Source organism: Gorilla gorilla, chromosome 19, assembly GCF_029281585.2.
Source record: "Gorilla gorilla gorilla isolate KB3781 chromosome 19, NHGRI_mGorGor1-v2.1_pri, whole genome shotgun sequence".
Taxonomy (NCBI): domain Eukaryota; kingdom Metazoa; phylum Chordata; class Mammalia; order Primates; family Hominidae; genus Gorilla; species Gorilla gorilla.
In genome coordinates this window covers 58,183,044-58,205,397 of record NC_073243.2, presented here as the reverse complement: position 1 = coordinate 58,205,397, position 22,354 = coordinate 58,183,044, and the positions used below count along the sequence as shown (strand labels likewise).

At 33.3% G+C, this 22,354-nt stretch overlaps 1 long non-coding RNA gene across 1 annotated transcript in view; it reads left to right on the top strand.

Moving 5' to 3' along the window:
* The window catches only part of LOC115931219 (uncharacterized), a 35,721-nt gene extending 32,326 nt beyond the window's left edge, over positions 1–3,395 (top strand). The window contains exon 4 of the long non-coding RNA XR_004067752.3: positions 3,104–3,395. This is a non-coding gene — a long non-coding RNA (uncharacterized lncRNA). The remainder of the gene's footprint in view (positions 1–3,103) is intronic.
* The last annotated feature ends 18,959 nt before the right edge of the window (positions 3,396–22,354 follow it).

The following is a 22,354-nucleotide window of genomic DNA, read 5'->3' as shown; positions in this document are numbered from 1 at the left end:
AATATCATTTTTGTATTTGCTATTAACTTTTCAGTATAAATGTAGGGGGAATAAACTTTTCCTTAAAATTTGTCTTGTCTAAATAGTCATAGTAACTATTATATGAATGTATGCATGTACATGTGCATACAATGAGTTAGTGAAATATTTACCTATATACATATACCTAAATACCCACATATGTATACATACATACAACACATCCACATGTATGTTTAATCCATTTCGATTTAGGTTTAAAAATAGTGTTTTTGTTTGAAAAGGGCTCCCATCAATCTGGGGATAAAAGAGGAAGGGGTTTGATTTATTGAATACTGCATGCATAAATGAAAGAAATAGAGAAGGTCCAGCCAAAATCTTCTAATGGCAAAGACTGATGATGGGATCTGGCAGAATTTGCTTTTTCTTTGCTTCAGGAATCCACATTGTTGCTTACTGATCAAAATGAGGAGGAATGTTGGGGTAATTAAAGTTAATTTACTGGCTCATAAACTTTAACACATTTGATGATGTGTAAGGCCCTGACTAGCATAAAAACCAAGTCAGAAATTATTTTAGGCAAAAAGCACTTCACACATTTGTTAGCAGCTTTGATCAATAAAACAATAACCTCATATATATAACCCATTAAAAACTGACATATTTTAGTTTCCTGTATACTTGTTTCTATTACGTTTGGTTGTAACCTTCTGGATACAGTTATACTGTGTTCTTACTTCAAAAATGCCATGAGAACTTAATAGTTTGTATATAAAATGAGCCTGAAAAATACCAAGCCCTCTATGAAAGATCTAAACTTTCAGTATTAATGATGCAACTTTTGGCATTAGGTTTTGATCCTTATTAAATCTTACTGTGCTTAGGAGAGATGACATTTATCTGTCATTCGTACTTGCCATGAATTAGTTTATCATGCTCTGTCCCAAGAATCTACAAAAAAGGAGACAGGAGAGCAAAAGCACACCATAATGCATAAGTCAGGGGTATTAAAAACTGCCCTAGGGCAGGGGAAAGGAAATTGGAAATTAACTGTTTTTTTTTTCACAATTTTTGCTGTTATTTAGTCCACGCTGCAATGCAAGGAAGGACCCTGATTTACTCTTTAAACTAGAAAAACCAGCTTTATTTTCTGAGGCATTTAGAAGATATTGACAATGTGTGGTTGACACTTTGGTGCTTTTCTTTGACATTTGTCTCTGCTAAGCTTGAGAAAGGTATCATTATCATCAATGCTCTCCCCCACCCTCAACACCTATCCCCCTTTCTATAAATCCTGATAAAATAAAAAGATTTTTACTTGGTATTTTCTTGATTCTGGATTCTTTCAGAATAGTATGTATGAGTGAAAGTCCTATTCTTGTAAGAGTGTTTGTTTATGGTGCTATTTATTTAATTAATTATTCATATGCCAGATAATGGAGAATAAACTGGTAGAGCTGAGGTCAAATCGAAATACACCATAAATGTGTGATTTTAGAGCAGGAGACAGCTCCACAGATATGGGTTGACTGTCACTGGCTATGGAACTGTCATCCCCATCATGGTTAGGCCTATTAAATGGCATGACTCTTTAGCAGGGCATGTCAAGTCAGTGAAGAATGATAAAGACTAAGCTACATGCATGCTAATCTGGAAAGTATTATGAAACTGCTTTGCAGCCAAGGATTCTAGTTTGAGATATGACAATGTCCAGTTTGTTATTATGACAAAAGAAAAAGGAGAATTGTTTACAAAATTGCATGCCTTATATAGAAATGTCTGCCTTTTTACTCTTTGGTTTATTATTAAATATGAATAAAAAACAGTAGGATTTAAGAATAGACATGAAAATTTTATCCAGAGTGGGAATAAAAATGAATACTAAGACTATATCTGAAAGATATATCCAGCCTAGTTCAAGATGTCAAGAAAAATGAGATTGCAAAATCAGGGTTGCATAAAACTGAGCAAGAAACAATAGAAGTCAGCAATTGCAAAGCAAATGTGCAGGAATAAATATAACAAGTTAGCAATTCTCCTTGCCTGTTAGGAGTAGAGACCATTTATTTCTCTCCAGAGGGAAACTGAACATTTTTAAAGCCATAATTAATATTTATGTGTTTTAATTTGTGAAGTTTTTTTTTTTTTTAATAGAAACAGTTGTATTCTTAGGAACTTTGCCATCTGATTATAACACAGACTTATAACATTGTCTTACTTATACAGGTAAATGTTCAAACTAGATTCAGAGGCAAAAATCTAATAATATTCAGAGAAGGAATGCAAATTCCACCCCAGATTCTGTAATGTCAGACCAGTTGGAAAACACCTGTGTTTCACCATATTGGGGCGGTGTTGCTCACTGAGATCATATAAATGTAAAGAATTTGGCAAGTCAACCAAATCTTTTTTCTTAAAGTTATGCATTTTATTGTTAATTCTCAGGAATTAATATAGTTAACTATATTGTGTACAATGACTTTTGATAGGTCAAATTTTCCCTAGAAAATGTGTCATTTACCCTTAATAATTTTGACTTATCTCATTTTGTAAGGAAATAGTCCATTAAAAACTTGTATGTTATTTTTTAAATTAGCATCTTTTGAGTCTTAGATTTTGAGCCAGGTCTTGGACAACTAATCAAGTGACTTTGATCAAAATCTTTGGGAAATGTAATGTTTTAAGGACAAGTTTAATTGAATCACAGTTTGAAGTGGTAGCAAAGTGAGTTTGCCCTTTGTCATAACGTACCTAGGAATCCTGATCTATATTCCTGATTGCTATTGATTTTTCTAGATTTCATTATAAAATCAATAACTGTTGCACAGGGTAAAATAGTTTACAAGGGTTGCAACATACTGTGGACTTCTGAAAACATACTGAGCTCGGTGAAGCCACCCAGGCAGCCAATTAGGAGAAAACATCTATTAGGTAAAAACAGGGCAGTCCCATTGACTGCTATTGATTTTCTTAGCCCTGTGAAAAGACAATCAATTAGATAAAGAAGGCTAATGTTACAGCTGCAATTTAATAACTCCTAAAAAAAGAAGGAGGGCTATTGATTCCTGACATGGAATGTTGAGGCTTATTGAAATATACTGAACTTCACCTGTCTTTTAATCAGGCCTGTGGAGAAGAGAGGAAGCCTGCCATTGTAGCCTTGTGGTATAGAATCCCAATTGTTAAAGAGCTTTGGTGATGCCAGACCTAAGAGATGCAAATGAAACAGAACTTTAGAAGAAACACAGGCCCAGATTGAATACGAAATCACGGAAGCTATTGACAGAAACTGTCTTGGTGAAGGTTGTTTCTTTCTCTATACAGAGCTCACCAGAGTACCACCTGTCATTTTCAAAAGCAAAGTCAGTTTTGCCAACCAGCCGTGAATGACAAATAAAGCTTTATATGAAACACAAGGACATATTATGTGCTATTGTGAGTTCTGCTAAGTGCTAATTTATCTGGCTTGTTCTCTTCAGCAAACACAGGCACAGACACATGAAATAATCTACCTAATTATGTAGCTATTTAGGAGAAAAACAAAGCAAGGTGTTTTTGTGTGTTGCAGAAGGTACATGATACAAGAAAGGTTTTCACAAGCCCTAACATAGCTAATGAAAATAAATGAAATGCTGTAAGCTGCAACAATTTTAGAACAAATAAACTTTTGCTAGTTTTGGATTTAGGGAGTCCCAGCTGCTTTTCCTAAATAGATGAGTACTTTCATTCATTTTTTTATAGTCCTTAATTGGAAATGGCTAATAGGCCTTGTCCCTTTCAAATATAAAATCTGGACTAAAATACCTCATATAGATATGTTCTTTATGCTTTTCTTTTCTATTGCATGTATTTGATCCTTTCTCCCTCATTATATATATGCCTTTTTACCAGCAGACAGCTGCTATTCACAATAATTGCTAGGGCAGTCAATTATACTTTAAATAGACCTACTTGAGGACAAATGGTGGTATAAATTGTACTAAAGACACACCATACACAAAGACTATGCCATTTCTACTATCTGAAATATTCTAAATATTCCTGAGCAGCAGTATAGTTTATGCACCTTACTGCAGCATGTCAAAGCTTTTCTCCAAAATATTTCCAGAATACAAGTGAACCATTCTGTGAGCCATTACATCATTACTTACATTTCTATTTATAAACAGAAGACTATATTGTGCTAATTCCCCCACATGTATTTAGGTAGCATAAATCAGCATTGTACAAAATCTATTTTTGTTGAGTGCTTTCCTTTTTATTTAAAACCATGCATATTCAATATGCATATGTTTCTACTTATTAACATGGATGTCTAACATGTGTTCTTTAAAGAGTACACTTTTCTTTAAGAATTACACATTTGTAAAAATAACTTGTGATTTGGACAAATAATTAGATTTTAGAACTCGAGATCCAAGTCAAAAGTGGGTAACTATGTCCCTTATTACAACATATAGTGCCTTGTTTACATATGCAATGTGCATTTTACAAACAATATTAGATACAGTGATATAAGTGAGTGTAGCACATTTCTGTTTATAACAGTATTACATTGTCAGAATAGTCAACACATTATTGATTGGCAAGGGAAGTACACTCCATACAAATCTGAAATGCCATCTTTATAAGCAAATCACAATCATATTTTTAAAATCAAAATTTGGGGATGTAAAAACGTTTATTTAATTTAAATATTAGAAACTACAATTCATTCAGGCTCTTGGAACATTATACCAACATGTCAAGTATTCTCTTTATTTTTCAATGTATTACACGTAGGTCATTTTTTCTCAAACTTGTGCTTTGCCATTAAGTATATAAAAACATATCTGTATCTGGGGTAAAATACCATGTCTCTTAGGCAGCTTGGATATAGGTGTTTGGAATTGTATTTTGACCTTAAAGATTTAAGATAGCCCTCCCACTGTTAGATTAGCATAAGTGAAAATATATGTAGCAGAAATAAAATCTAGCTTTAAAGATAAGAATCTGTCAAAAGAAGAGTAATGGAAGTGCATATTTAAACATCAAGGAATGAGCTTTTCGACACTTACACCTCTGTTAGAGATATTGAAGTAGCATTTAGCTGAACAACATGCAATAGAAGAGTCCTTCACTAAGACATCTTCCCTCAATTTTCCAAGACTGCAGAAATAAAAACCTAACTTTAAAGCAAATGACGAGTGTAGAAACAAAGTCAAGTTCCATTTTCAAAACCTTACAAATAATTTGTGAATAAACGAGGACAAGTGAATCAACTAAAAAGATTTTTACTGAGGGTTTTGTGGAACTCTTCTTAATAATAACATCTCTAAAGCCACATTGCTTGGTTCAAACTCTACCTTCCCCACTTTATAAGTGTGCAATTCCTGGTAAATATTGTCTTGGGGATGCTATAATTCCTTTTGGGGATGAAATCTCCCCTTAGTTCTCAGTAGGTCTTGAGTGAGAATACAAAAGTTTTCAGGAAATCATTGTGTATCTTGATTTTTCTTTTTGTTTATCACATTAGTTAAAAAGCATGAGAGAAGATGCCAGCAAGGGAAATTGTCAACAAGTGGTCAATAACTATTCTTTAAGAGTTTTGTTGTGGAAATAGAAATTTTGTTAAAATATCTTTACTTTGGTATTCATAGAAGTTATATCATGTCCAAAATTTAAAATCAAGCCCAAAGCATTACCTTTTCCTTCACACAACAAATGACACATTGTATAACAAAGAACCACAAAATTAGGTTTATGGATCTAAGTCTAAAACCATTTTACGGTTACTAAAAAGAAAACACATTTTGTAAAAAAAAATTCCTATTTTCCCCATTCTCAGAATGTTAAACATCTTCTTCTTTTGTTGTTAATTTGATAAGTGCTGTGCTTCGAGACCAAAAGGCTGACAGGTTACATAGTAAGTCCTGTGAAATTTCTCAGCTAAGCTCCAAAGCATGTCACTTGAGACATGGAACTTTTATCAGTCACTTCACTGGCAAAGTTTTAAGCAACTAACATGTTAGTGAGAGTAGTTTTAAAAAATTCGATCCTAAAAATTAGTATAACTTGTCCTCAAAAATTTTATTTTTTAATGCTTTGATTTGTAGAGTAATATCAGAATTATATAACTTAAGAAAAATGAAAATATAAGCATCTATTTGCCTGAGTCTATGTAACTGGAAGAATAAAATATCATTGCAAAAACTATTTCTATTAAAAAATAAATTAAAATGTTGAGGGTAGAGAACAAAGTGAATGTAAAAATCACAAATATTGGGGGATCTTTTCAAATGTTTTTAGAGGGGTTTGGTTTTTTATTTTGTTTATTTTTATTATTTTCTCATATATTAAAAAAAAAAGCACTGACAAATGAGAATTATTTTGATCCAAACAGTAGAAACAGTGAAGATTTGGTGCATTTTTTTTTTCTGAAATTACTTTTCTTCAATTTATAATTGGTTTTTGAGCACTCATTTTTATAGTTCTCCGAAAAGGCCTTTCAGAAAGAATAATAAACTTTAAGATGTGTAAAATGGTGGTGTATCACTTGAGCCCAGGAGTTTGAAACCAGCCTGGGAAGGATGGTGAAATCCCATCTCTACAAAAAATACAAAAATTAGCCGGAGCTGGAGGTGCATGCCTGTAGTCCCAGCTACTAGGGAGGCTGAGGTGGAAGAATGGCTTCAGCCCAGGAAGCAGAGGTTCCTGTGAGCTATGATCTCGCCACTGCAATCCAGCCTGGGTGACAGAGCAGACCCTCTCTCAATACGTACTTACATATATATAAAATATACATATATATATATACACATATATATATATATAAATTCTACCTACAAATAATATGGAATCTATTTGGGACTCATCTAATAAATGTAACACAAGACAAATCAATCTAAAATTATGCTATTATTTCTTAGACTTTTTTTCACTGACTTTCTCCTCTTTTGGATCATTTACCAATACGTTCAGTTTGTTTTATGTAAACTCATGACCTTTTACAATTCAATAACATTTAAAGTTGTTCAATGAATGCATTACTATTAGATTTGTTGTTGATAATACAGTAAGTTAATACAATAAATCAATAAATCAGTTAACAGTATTTTGGAAAGCTTGTCATTGGGGAAATATAAAATTATGAGACAGTGCTGTGGTTTGACTGGTTAAGTGGGAGGATTTTACTTAGTGGATACCAAACATTTATTCAAAAGAATTAATGTTATTTAAAATATTTTTCCTTTATGTGACCTCAGAATTCCTTGACTATGTAATAGTGTCACTATTCTGCCATATTTACTTTTCTCTCTAGTATTAGAGTTAATTGCATGCTTGTTTTAATAGGAATGGTTAGACTCTAAGCTTCTTGAAAAGAAGAGTGCATTTCTGGTTTATCTTTGCACCTTTCTCTAGGTGCTTAATATATAATGGGCATTCAATTAATACTCGTTGAATAAAAAAAGACTCTCAGTGATTGAACATATGGCCTACTCATAGTTCCTTAATGTTTATACATCATTCGGACTATTGTTCACATCCTTCCTGAAACTCTCTCTTCTTTACTTTATGGAAAGTACACCATCTCATTCACTTACCTTACCAGTTCCCTTTTCTTGTCTTAAATGCGGATTATCCCTAAAGTTTTCTCTTTGTCCTTCTTCCTCTCTGTTCTTTCGCTTCCCTTGCCTTCCCTGAGTTATCATGTCAACAGTCGTGTGGTCTATCATGTGTATCTTGCCTCTATTCTGGGAGCTTTAGCGTATATGTTTAATGGTCTTTGGGCCACATCTACTTAGCTCACAATAACTGCAATATTGTTAAAACAAAATTAATCATAATTTATTAATTTGAATAATATACATAAAATTTGACTGTACACTTGTCTTTCTGTGAAATTGCCCTGTGACCACAAGTAAAGACATCATAAAAGGTAGATACAACTAGGCTTTTCTACATATATTTTGAATATCTGGAAAACTATGACCAAAATGCTTTAAAACAGATATGGAACACGTTTACTCCATTACTTCTAGGCAATTGGATATAGTACAGCCATAAAATAATGATATTCTGAAAGTTCATTAATTAAATTAAAATTACATTCAAAATATATTATTAAATGAGAAAGAAAAAGATGAGAATGCCAGCTATGTTCTTATTTTTAATAAACTATGTAAATCCAGTCATGCACCTTACAAAGACCAGTCAACGACAGACTGCCTTTATGATGATAGTCCCATAATATTATAATGAAGCCGAATAATTCTTATTGCTTGGTGATATGGTAACTATGATAACATCATAACATAATGCATTGCTCACATGTCTGTGGTGATGCTGGTGTAAACAAACCTATGGTGCTGCCAGCCATATAAAAGTATAGCACACAAAATTACGTACGGTACATAATACTTGATAATAAATTGCTATGTCACTGGTTTATGTATTTATTATACTATGCTTTTTATTGTTATTTTAGAGTGTACTCCTTCTATTTATTAAAAAAAAAAACAGTTAACTATAAAACAGCCCAAGGCAGGTTCTTCAAGAGATATTCCAGAAGAAGACATTGCTATCAGAGAAGACAACAGCTTCGTGGGTGTTATTGCCCCTGAAGACCTTCCAGTGGGACAAGATGTGGATGTGGAATACAGTCCTATGGATGATCCTGACTTTGTAAGGACCTAGGTTAATGATTGTGTTTATGTCAGTTCTTAACAAAAAAGTTTAAAAACTATAAAAAAATTTACAATAGATAAAACTTATGGGATAAGCATGTAAAGAAAGAAAATATTTTTGTACAGCTATAGAATGTGTCTGTGTTTTAAGCTGTGTTCAATCATTTAAGGTTAATTTACTATTGAAGAGAGAAAAATGGTTTTTTAGAAAGAGTGCAGCATAAGTATTCGGTGTTTATAGTCTATAGCAGTGTACAGTTATGTCCTTGGCCTTCACATTCACTTGTCTGTTACTGACTCACCCAGAGCAACTTGCACTTCTCCAAGGTTCGTTCTTAGTAAATTCTCTATACAGGTGTGCCATTTTAAATCTTTTACACTGTATCTCTACTGCACCTTTTCTCCTTTAGATATGTTTAAATACACGAATACATACCATTATGTTATAATTGCCCATAATATTCAATATAGTGACATGTCATGGCCGGGCGCGGTGGCTCACGCTTCTAAGCCCAGCACTTTGGGAGGCCGAGGCGGGTGGATCACGAGGTCAGGAAATCGAGACCATCCTGGCTAACACGGTGAAACCTCGTCTCTACTAAAAATACAAAAACAAAATTAGCCGGGAGTGGTGGCGGGCGTCTGTAGTCCCAGCTACTCGGAGGCTGAAGCACGAGAATGGCGTGAACCCGGGAGGTGGAGCTTGCAGTGAGCCGAGATCGCGCCACTGCACTCCAGCCTGGGCGACAGAGAGAGACTCCGTCTCAAATAAATAAATAAATGAATAAATAAATAAATAAATAAATAAATAAAGTAAACAAACACCTAACTAGAGAGTGAGAGAGAGTTGAGAGTAACAGCGTTTGTGAAGAATACCACATTTCTGAGTCTTTCCCTACCTCTAAGCCAGGATAGGTCAGGGAGACTGACAAAAAAAAAAAAAAAAAAAATCATGCAAAGAAGCTATCATGACTACAAGAATGGGAAACTGGATTCCTGTTTCCCAGCTGGGTTATTTCTGAACTGCTCAATCTACAGTCCTGTCAGGTGGCTTTATCCTAGTCAAATATGTTGACGAACCGTTGAGAAACTTTTGCATAATCTTTGTAATTTGGGGTAATAAGTGAATATATATTATATAATATATAAATTATATATAATATATAAATTATATATAATATATATGTAGTATATAATATACATTTTATATATGTGTGTGTGTGTATATAAACACACACACGCAAATCCTATTGGATAAACTGTTATGCATCACTTAACTATGGGGATATATTCTGAGAAATATGGGTGTTAGGTGATTTAGTCATTGTGTGACCATCATAGCCTGTACTTACCCAAACCTAGATGGTATAGCCCACTATACACCTAGGATATATGTTATGGATATTGCCCTTAGACCACAAATCTGTACAGCAGGTTAGTTTACTAAATACCGTAGGCAATTGTAACATAATAGTAAGAATTTGTGAATTTAAACATATCTAAACATAGAAAAGATACTGTAAGCATGCTGTATTATAATCTTATGGAACCACAGTCGTATATGCGGTCCACCACTGGCTATGAGGTACATGACTGTATATATGATTTTGGCAGACTCAATCGTGGAGGCTGACAAGTCAAATCCACAGAGCAAATTAGCAGGCTAGAAATTCCACTAGGAGTTGATATTGTAGTCTTGAGTTTGAAGACAATCTGGAGGCAAATTCTTTCTATTTTGGGATACCTCAGGCTTTCTGATGATTGAATGAGGTTCATCACATTATAGAGGGTAAACTGCTTTACTCAAAGTCTGCTATTTAAAAGTTAATCTCGTTTGAAAAATACCTTCACATCAACACCAGACTTACGCTTGACTAAACAACTAGGCACCATAATCCAGCAAAGTGAGGATGCAAAATCTTTGAGTGATGTTCACTCTTTTCTTTGACATCCAGTAGCTTCATTACTATGATGTAAAGTTAATGCATCTTATGTTACATGGTAAGACAATAAAAGAGAGAAAACAAAAAATTTCTTATACATGAATACACAAACATACTCATAACAAAATTGGAAGAAAAGCTGGTGACAATTATAGTCTCCATTTCTGGAACCGGTTATGTGGTCATAGCTGATATTTATTAATCATCATCTTCTACTGCCAATGTTGTATTCCCTTTGTACTTGGTATACACCTCCATTGGTCGTGGTTTTTTTCTTGGCAAGATGACCCAAACCCACATTTGTGAAGTGGTATCAATCTGTATATATATATATATGTGTGTGTGTGTGTGTGTGTGTGTATATATGTATATATGTTGTGTATATATGCATATATATACGTTGTGTATATATATTGATATATATCAACCTAGATATATACATATATGCTGTATATAGATATATATCATTCTGTATATATACAGATCATCTATATATATACAGATTGATATATATATGATTTTCCTCATTTATATATATACGTTTCTCTTTTTCCTCAGTAATATTCCATACATATATGGAATACATATATATATTAGATATATATATATCGCATGCCTGTGGTCCCAGCTGCATGGGAGGCTAAGGCAGGAGGATCACTTGAGTTCAGGAGGTTAAGAATGCAGTGAGCCATGTTCACACCACTGCACTCCAGCCTGAGCAACAGAGTGAGATTCTGTCTCAAAAAGAAAATATTAAAAAAAGAGTAAAGTCATCAACTTGATATGGTGTTCCTTAATATGTATGAACTTAGTAACAGATGTCCAAAATACCTGAAGCAAAAATGGACTAAATTAATAAGAGAAATATATTAGTCAGCAAATATGTTTGAAATTGAAATATGAGTTGAAATTTGTTTCAACTCTTATCTCAGTAATTGATAGAATCAATATACATAAAATCAGTAGGTATTTAGAGGACTTGAACAACATAACCATCTTAATCAGGTTGGCGTTTATAAAACACTACACCCTAAAATAGCAGAGTAGGCATTCGTTCAAAATGCACAGGAATATTCACCAAAATGGACAAGATTTTGGTACATAAAACAAGTCATGATATATTTACTAAGTTAAAAATCATAAAAGGATATTATCTTAGGAAAATGGCTAAAATGAAATTACGTTAGACATTGAAAATCAAATAATTTCCAGAAAAATCCCCAAATATTTGCAGTCTAAACAATATTCTCCTAAATACTTAATAGTGAAAGATGAAATTGTAATCAAAATTTGAAAATATTTCTAATAAAATAAAATTTACCACAGAAAATATTATATTTTGTGAGATGTAACTAACCTAGCACTTGGAATGAAATAGACTAAAATCAAAATCTGAGTCTATGTTACGACACTAGAAATACAAGAGAAAAATCCTAAATTCAATAGAAAAAATACTGAAAATAAGAATAGAAATTGTTATAGTCTGTTTTGTGCTCCTATAACAGAATACCTGGAACTGGATAATTTACACAAAACATCAACTTATTTTCCCACAGTTCTGAAGGCTGTGAAGTCCGAGATCTGATAAGGGATTTTGTCTGTTCGTTTGTTTTTGCTGTGTTCTCACATGGAAGGAGGTCAAGAGAGAACCAACCCACTCCTACAGCCCTCTTTTTATAAGGGCATAAATCCATTCGTGAGGATGGATTGCTCACGACCTAAACATCTTCTAACACTTTTGCGTTGGGAATTAAGTTTCCAACACACGAATCTGGGGGGACATGTTCAGATCATAGCATTAATAAAATAGGAAATGAGCAAACAGTATAGAATGCACAAAGCTGTTTATTTGAAATGATCAATACAATAATCAAGCATTAGCCAGACTTATCAAGAAAAAAATCACATTATTAATGTTCAGAGGTAAAGAATATCACTATAGTTCCTGTAACTAAAATCTTCCAAAAAAATAAACTTTTGTTCCAGATGTTGGACTATATTCAGTGGTGGATTTTATCACACTGTTTAGCAAGAAATGAAATTAGTTCAATCTGAAATCTTTCAGAAAATAGAAGGTATTGAAGATTTCTTAAATAATGTCATAAGGCCGCATTACCCTCATACCATACCAGATAAAAACACTATAAAAATCAGGAAACAGCAGATATATGTCTTATGAAAATATATACCAACATCCACAAGTCCAGCAAAATAAGGCAATAATTTACATCATGACCACCTAGGGTTTGTTGCAGGAATGAATACTCATTTAACATAGAAAAATAATCAACAATATTTACCATAATGATTAAAAAAGAGAAAAACACAACACAATCATGTTAAAAAGGAGACAAAAAATGTTAGCTGTCATTACCCATATACAATAACATCTCTTAAAAACTAAGAATAGAAGATAATTTCCTCAGTTTGATGAAAGGCACCTACAAAAGCCTACAGCTTACCTGATATCTAGTGGTGAAAGACCAAATGCTTTCCTTCTAAGATCATGAACAAAGAAATGATGTCCAATCTTGCCATTCTTATTTAACATAGTACTGGGTGTTTTAGCCAGTTCAAAAAGGCAAGGAAAAGAAGAAGCATAAAGATAATAAAAAGGAATAAAACATTCATATTTATAGATGTCATGATTATCTACATAGGAAATTCAACGGAATCTGCTAAATATACATCTGGAGCTAAAAAGTGACTTTATCAAGGTCACAGGATGCAGGATCAACATAAAAAAATCAATCACGCTTCTATATATTAACAAACATGTGGAAATCAAATAAAAACTTGAATACCATTTACAGCGTCTCCACAGAATATGAAATGATAGGTGAATATCTAACAAAACATGTAAATGTGCATCCTGAAAATCACAAAATGATGTTGAAGAAAATTTTTTAAAAATCAAAAAAGTGGAGAAACATATCACGTTTATGGATTGGAAGACTCAACATAGAAAAATAATAATTACTAGTCATTTTTTTTTCTAGTTTTAATGCAATATCTATCAAAATGTCAGGTTTTTTTGTAGACTATACAAACCTGTAATAATTTGGAAAGCCATACAGCATAAAATAAAATAAATTTTAAAAACAGAACAAAATTGGAGAAGTTGCTTTCTCTGATGTTAACATTTGCTACATAGTTACAGTAGTTAAGACAGTGTAGTATTGGAGAAGGGATAGACACATAGGTCCATAAAACATGACAGAGATCTTAAAAATAGAACCACAAAAATATGTTCAATTTTTTTTTACAATGATACAAAAACAATTCAATGGAGGAAAAAATAGCCTTTCCAGAAAACGGTGCTGGGACAGATTGGCATACCTAGGCCAAAAATATAAGGATTTATCTAAACCTCACACCTTATACAAAATTAATTCCCATGGATCAAAGACTTAATGTATAATTATAAAATGTTTAAGAAATACTGAAGGCAATATTCATAATCTGGGGTTAGGTGTAGTGTTTAGGCTTAACACTGAAAGCACAATTTATAAAAGTAAAACGATAAGCTGGACCTCAGACAAATTAAAAACTTTTGCTTTGTGAAATAGTCTGTTTATAGATTGAAAAGACAAACTTTAGTCCTGGAGCAAATATTTACAAAAACCTATATGCAAAAAAAGACTTCTATCTAGAGTATAAAAAATAAAAACAAATGTTTATTTGACAAAATTTGTCAAAAGATAGAAGAAATTTCATTGAGGAGAATATACAGATGAGAAACAAATACATTAAAAGACTTCAACATCATTAGTCATTAGATAAATGCAAATTAAAACCACAATGAGGTATCAATGTGCTTCTATATAGGTAACTTTAAAAATAATGACAAAACCAAATGCTAGCAATAATGAAGAAAAAACAGATCACTTGAACAATTCTGGTGGGAATGTAAAATAATTCAGCCACTCTGGAAAGTAATATGTGACTTCTTACAATCCAAACACTTCCTTATCATACTATCCAGCAATTGCACTCTTGAACATTTATCCCAGAGATAAGAAAACACGATAATCTGTACATACATTTTCATGGTGGTGTCCTGGAGATAAGAAAACACAATAATCTTTACATGTGTTTTCATTCATAATAGCCAAAACTATGCACAACTAATGCTCTTCAATTTGTGAATGGCTAAACAGAATGTAATACTCGGTGATGTAAAAAAATGAACACAACAATTTGAATGCATTGTAAGGGAATTATGTGGAATGAAACATAAAGCCAATACAAAAGTATGGACTGTATGGTTTCACTTATATAAATCTTGAAGTGAGAAAATAATACAGATAAAGAACAGCTTAATGGCTGCCAATGGTTGGTTAAAAAGCAGTAGAGCAATAGAGGAGTCTGTACTTGTGATGAAACTGCTCTGTATCTTGACTGTAGTGGTGGTCTGAAAAATCTTTGCAAGTCTTATTAAGATGTTGAAAAGGAATAATAAAGACATTTAAATGATACCTATTTCAACATATGAAAGAATATTATGTACATCATTACACCAGTGAATCTCCATTATTAGGTTTATGTTTCTCATAGGTGCAATTTTGAGGATTATTTTGTTAGTTTGTGTAAAGGCTGTCCAATATATTGGATCATGTTTACTGGGCCTTCTATACATTACTGGTATCTAGTGAGTCTACCTAGTTATTGTGAAAGTCAAAAATACTCTCGTACACTCTAGACATCCTCTGTGGGTTGCCCGAGTTGACAACCATCAACCTGGATTAGTCATCTATTTTTCAAAAAATTAAATGATCAAAGTTCCCTCAAAAAATAAAAAAAAGTGAATGGCTTAAATTTTTTGAAGATATTGAAAGAAAAGTCGAGTATACACCTCTTAAAAAGGTGCCAGGACAAGGATATTTTACAGGTGAGTTTTAGCAAACTTTGAAGAAAGAGATAATTCCTTTGCTATTGAAGTAGTACCTGTCTTTGTCTACACAGGCTGCTAAGACAAAATGCCTTAACCAGTGTAATGTATAAACAACAGAAATTTATTGCTCACAGTTCTAGAATCTGGTAAGTTTAAGGTCAAGATGCCAGCTGATATGGTGTCTGATGAGGACTCATTCTTCCTAGATGGCATCTTCTTTGTATACTGAGATATCAGAAGGAGAAAGGAGGCTCTTCACGTCTCCTTTGTGAGAATACTAATTCCATTCATGAGGGTTCCCTGCTCAAGACTTAATCACTCCTAAAGGCCACATCTCTTAATACTATCATATTGAGAATTAAGTTCCAACATGTGAATTACCTAGGTAATAAGCATAGTACCTGATAGGTAGTTTTTCAATCCTGTCCCTCCTCCCAACCTCCACCCTCAACTAGGCCCTGGTATTTGTTGTTCCCTTCTTTGAGTCCATATGTACTCAATATTTAGCTTCCACTTCTAAGTAAGAACATGTGGTATTTGTTTTTCTGTTTCTGCATTAGTTTGGTTAGGATAATGGCCTTCAGTTCCATCCATTTTGCTGCAAAAAGCATGATATCATTCTCTTTTATGGCTGCATAGTATTGTATGGTGTATATGTATCATATTTTCTTTATCCAGTCTACCATTGATGGGTAATTTAGGTTGATTCCTTGTCTTTGCTATTGTGAATAGTGCTGTGATAAATATAAGCATGCCTATGTCTTTATGGTAGAATAATTTATAGTCCTTTGAGTATATACCCAATAATGGGATTGCTGGGGTGAATGGTAGTTCTGTTTTAAGTTCTTTGAGAAATTGCCAAACTACTTACCAAAATGGCTAAACTAGTTTACATTCCCACCAGCAGTGCATTAGCATTCCCTTCTCTCCATAACTTCTCCAGCATCTGTTATTTTTTGACTTTTTAATAGCAGCCATTCTGACTGGTGTGAGATGGTACATCATTGTCATTTTAAATTGCATTTCTCTAATGATTAGTGATGTTGAGCATTTTTGCATATGCTTGTTGGCCTCGTGTATGTCTTCTTTTGAAAAGGATCTGTACATGTCCTTTGCCCACTTTTCAATGGGGTTGTTTGTTCTTTGCTTGTAAATTTGTTTAAGTTATTTATAGATTCCAGATAAAATACCTCTGTGAGATGCATAGTTTGAAAATATTTTCTCTCATTCTGTAGGTTGTCTCTTTACTCTGTTGATAATTTCTTTCACTATGCAGAACCTCTTTAGTTTAACTAGGTCTCATTTGTCAATTTTTGTTTTTGTTGAAATTGCTTTTGGCATCTTTGTCATGAAGTCTTTGCTGGGTCCTATGTCCAGAATGGTATCACCCAGGTTATCTTCCAGGGTTTGTATAGTATTTGGTTTTAGATTTAAGTCTAATCAACTCATGTTGGATTGATTTTTATATACGGTATAAGGAATGGGTCCAGCTTCCCTCCTCTGCATATGGCTAGCCAGTTATCCCAGGACCACCTATTGAATACGGAGTCCATTCTCCATTGCTTGTTTTTGTTAACTTTGTCAGATCAGATGGTTGTAGGTATATGGCATTATTTCTGGGCTTTCTATTCTGTTCCATTAGTTTACCTGTATGTTTTTGTACCAGTAACATGCTGTTTTGATTGCTGTATCCTTGTAGTATAGTTGAACTTGGGTGACGTGATGTCTCTAGCTTTGTTTTTTCTGCTTATGGTTGCCTTGGCTATTTGAGCTCTTTTTTGGTTCCCTATGAATTATAAAATAGTTTTTTCTAATTCTGTGAAAAATGTCATTAGCAGTTTGATAGGAACAGCATTGAATCTGTAAATTGCTTTGGGCAATATGGCCATTTTGATAATATAAAAAATTATTTATTCATTAACATTGAGTATAATATAAGATAGTTTTATGATTCTGTATTATACAAAATATTCTAATTACAATGATTTCAAAAATTGAAACAATGAGTAGAAAAATTAAAATAACCTAAAATTTCACTACCTAAAAATAAATTTTAAAGAACATATTGGTAAAATCCACATATCTCTCTCTATATATATCCAAAAATAAACTTAACAAGTAGACTCTTAATAAATACATATGTTTTTTATTTAAAGATTAATACATTGTATAGCCTTTATTTATTTTCTGGATTTTTTTATTTTCTTCTTTTTATTATACTTTAAGTTCTAGGGTACATGCGCACAATGTGCAGGTTTGTTACATATGTATACGTGTGCCATGTTGGTGTGCTGCACTGGTCAACTTGTCATTTACATTAGATATATCTCCTAATGTTATCCCTCTCCCCTCCCCCCCACCCCATGACAGGCCCAGGTGTGTGATGTTCCCCACCCTGTGTCCAAGTGTTCTTATTGTTCAATTCCCACCTATGAGTGAGAATATGCGGTGTTTGGTTTTCTGTCCTTGTGATAATTTGCTGAGAATGATGGTTTCCAGCTTCATCCATGTCCCTACAAAGGACATGAACTCATCCTTTTTTATGGCTGCATAGTATTCCATGGTGTATATGTGCCACATTTTCTTAATCCAGTCTATCATTGATGGACATTTGGGTTGGTTCCAAGTCTTTGCTATTGTGAATAGAGCCGCAATAAACACACATGTGCATGTGTCTTTATAGCAGCATAATTTATAATCCTTTGGGTATACCCAGTAATGGGATAGCTGGGTCAAATGGTATTTCTAGTTGTAGATCCTTGAGGAATCGCCACACCGTCTTCCACAATGGTTGAACTAGTTTACAGTCCCACCAACAGTGTAAAAGTGTTCTTATTTCTCCACATCCTCTCCAGCACCTGTTGTTTCCTGACTTTTTAATGATCACCATTCTAACTAGTGTGAGATGGTATCTCGTTGTGGTTTTGATTTGCATTTCTCTGACGGCCAGTGATGATGAGCATTTTTTTCATGTGTCTATTGGCTACATAAATGTCTTCTTTTTAGAAGTGTCTGTTCATATCCTTCCCCCACTTTTTGATGGGATTGTTTGATTTTTCTTGTAAATTTGTTTAAGTTCTTTGTAGATTCTGGATATTAGCCCTTTGTCAGATGGGTAGAGTGTAAAAATTTTCTCCCATTTTGTTGGTTGCCTGTTCACTCTGATGGTAGTTTCTTTTGCTGTGCAGAAGCTCTTTAGTTTAATTAGATCCCATTTGTCAATTTTGGCTTTTGTTGCTGATTTTTTTATTTTCTACATCTTTCACTCAATACTGAAACTGATGGTATTGATAACTTTCTTTCTCTCAAGACTCACTCTAAATACATAAGTAGAATTGCATAAAGATAATATGAATTTGTTACTAGATGGGAAGGTTCAATGTTAAAAAACTATTTTTCCTAAATTTATCTATAATGCAATACAATCTGAATCCAAATCATGACAAGATTTTCTTAAAATTTAACAAGCTTTTCACAGAAGAGTAAAAGAAAAAAATTGAAGAAACAATTTTTTAAATAAGTAGAACAGTTATCAGTTCTCAAGCTATTTTATAAAGTATAGATATTATAAAAAGTGGCATTAGCCTGAGAACAGATAAACCCAGTAGGGAAATTGGTCAATAAATTATACTAGTAATATTATGGAATGCTGAGTAGCAGTAAAATTTTAAAACATAAAACCTTATACCATCAATAAAATTTTTCTAAGCCTCTTAAAACTACAAAGTTGCAAGATAAAATAGTGTAAAAATCATATAATGGCATATTTATAATTAATGCCAAATTGTCCTCAAAGACCACTGGAAAATCTGTAGGGATCAAACATCAAATTGAATTCATTAGAAACTTGCCACTGATCAGATGAATTTATTCACATGAAATTCTGGAGTAACTTGAGTACTTGGGTTTTAGAAAGTTTTATCATGCAGGATTAGGCCACGGGGTACTTAATTTCAGACAAGGATTATTAGGAACAATTCTGCCCAGACAGGGCTTGTATAGAGTTGGCAACTAGGAGAATTTCATTGGTCCAGTAGAGAGGTGAGACTGGGCAAAATTGTCCATGTTTGCACATTTTACACAGTTTGTCAATGAACTTGTTTTTCTGCGGTATATGGAACAAACACAGAAGATTCATCTGGTTATATGGACATATATATACTGTTCTCCAGAAAACTAATAATCCTGTTTGATACACAGAAAGAAAAGTAATCCTAAATTAAACCTCAAACTGAGACAATTTTTAATATATTTCAAACCTGATTACTGGTATCAAGGAAGACAACTCATATCTGACCTGTTTTCCTTGTCAATGTAATAATATCTTGGAAATGTTTACCAATAAATGACATCATTCACAAGCAGAGCTGACATGAAATAGAATTCTAATCCAACCCACGAAAACATTATGAACATTGTCTTTTTAAAAAATTATTTATCACTTATTTGAAATAGAAAGTTTATGCCTGTGTAAGAGTAAAATTATTCTCAACCTTCATAAACTCTTTTATTTTATTTTATTAGGGATATTGCTGATGGTCTCTAGTGGTTTTTTGTTGTTGTTGCTGTTCTTGTTGTTTATTTGTTTTTTGGGTTAAGTCTGTGAATCTCAATGAGGATGCTCATAAAATGTTTCTCCATTAGTTAATTTCATGGCATACTGCAAAATGGTGAATATTACTAAGCTTGCAGAAGTGTGCTTAGAATGTAAATAACAACCCACACACAGGTGCCAGAGACCTTTCACTCTCAAGCTTACCTTTTCACACTTCCTCCCTTCCTCCTTTTCTCATTCACTGTAGCAAAGACTGCTAATGTGAGGAACAAGTGAATCCATCAGACTGTCAAGAAAACTATGAATGTGAAGAATTTTAACACAATCAATGACCTGATGAATCTCAAAATGCAGTCAAGTGAAGAGTTCAGAGGAAGTATGGTCTTGGGACTAGAGAGTATAGTAGAAAGGGTTAGTGCAATCAGCTCTCTCCCTGTTATATCACTGATACTTGTAAGAATTAAATAAAAATAAAAATTCAGTCTATATACTAGTCATGGAACCAGAAGCCTGGGCTAAATTTCGAATGTCCAGGGTGACAGATTCCTGCACTTATCATGAATAATACCTAGCTCACAAAGTAAGGAGCTGCAAAAGTATTTTTAAAAACCTACTTTAAAATCAAAGAAGATTTATTATAAGGAAATAGACAATATTTTATGTTTAAAATAGGAGAATGCTAAATATTGTTAAAATGTCAGTTCTTCTAAACTTCATCTGTAGGTTCAACACAATCCCAATTAAAATTCCAGCAATTTATTTTGGAAATATCAACAAACTGATTTGAAAGTCTATATGGAAAGACAGAAGACCCAAAATAGCCAACATGGTATTGAAGGGGAAAATTAAAGTTAGAGAACTGGCACTCCCTAACTTCAAGACTCCTAGAAGACAACGTGGGAGAAAATCTAGGTGGCCTTGGGTTTGGCAATGAGCATTTAGAGAAAACACTAAAATCACTGTAGTGTGATGGGCTCCTGACTAGCTTATTTACAGATGTGTGTCCTTTGCCTGAACCCTGAAGGCTATACAGTGAACCAAGGCAATGGTGCCCAGGTGTGGACAGGTGTCCCTGAGAACCTAAACATCCTGGAGAGTATCTGAGAACCTACCAAGGAAAACAGTTTCATTGTTAAAACACAATAAACAAAGAGCCAGGAAATTAGCTCAAAAACAGTTTAGAGAAGGGAGGTGGCATAGATGTCTAGAGCTGTCCTACCATTATCCAGGAGTGCCCTATATGTAAGTCCTAATAAACTCATCTACTCATCAAACCAGACTTACCCAAGCCATTCTTTGATCTCTCAGCACCTTTCCAGTTTGGGGAAGGAGGGGACATTACAATTCTAAGTTATTCTCATAACAAACACGATCCATGAAAGAAAATTAAATGATGAGTTATAATTTATTAAAATTAAAACCTGTTCCATAAAAGGAGACTGAGAGAAGGTTTTTGCAAAATATACATCTGCTAAAGGACTTATACACAAAGAACTATTAAAATTCAACAATAGGAAAATGAATAACAGAATTAAAATATTAAATATAAGAACAGACACCTTATATATGACACCTTATACATATATATTTTCTATGTTATATATACATATACACACAAAATAAACTTATGAAAAGATATTCATCTTATGTCATCAGGAAAGAGCAAGTTATAAGAACAAAGAGATACCACTACATTCCTATTTGAATGACTAAAATCCAAAACACTAACAATATTAAATGTTGGTGAGGATGTTATGCAACAGGTACTCTCATTCATTGCTGGTGGGAATGCAAAATGGTACAATCACATTGTAAGACAGTTTAAAAGTTTCCTACAAAACTAAACATACCTTTATCATACAGTCTAGCAATCGTGTTCCTTGGTATTTACCGAAATGAGCTGAAAACTTATATTCACACAAAAACCTTCATGTCAAAGTTTATAGCAGTTTTATTCATAGCTGCCAAACGTGGAAGCAACCAAGATGCCAATCAATAGGTGAATGGATAAACTGTGTTCCATCTATACAATGGAATGTTATTCAGTAATAAAAAGAAATGAGTCATGAGGCCACACAAAAGACATAAAGGAACCTTAAATTCATATTACTAAGCTTGAAAAACAATGTACTATATAATTCCAACTATATGACATTCTGGGAAAGGCAAGACCGGAAACATCAGTGGTTGCAAGGGGCTCAGGAAAAGAGAGCAAAGGCGTGACAAACAGGTGGAATACAGGAGATTTTTCAGTCCCTGAAATTATTCTGGGTGATCCTGTAATGGTGGGTATATGCCATACATTTGTCAAAACACA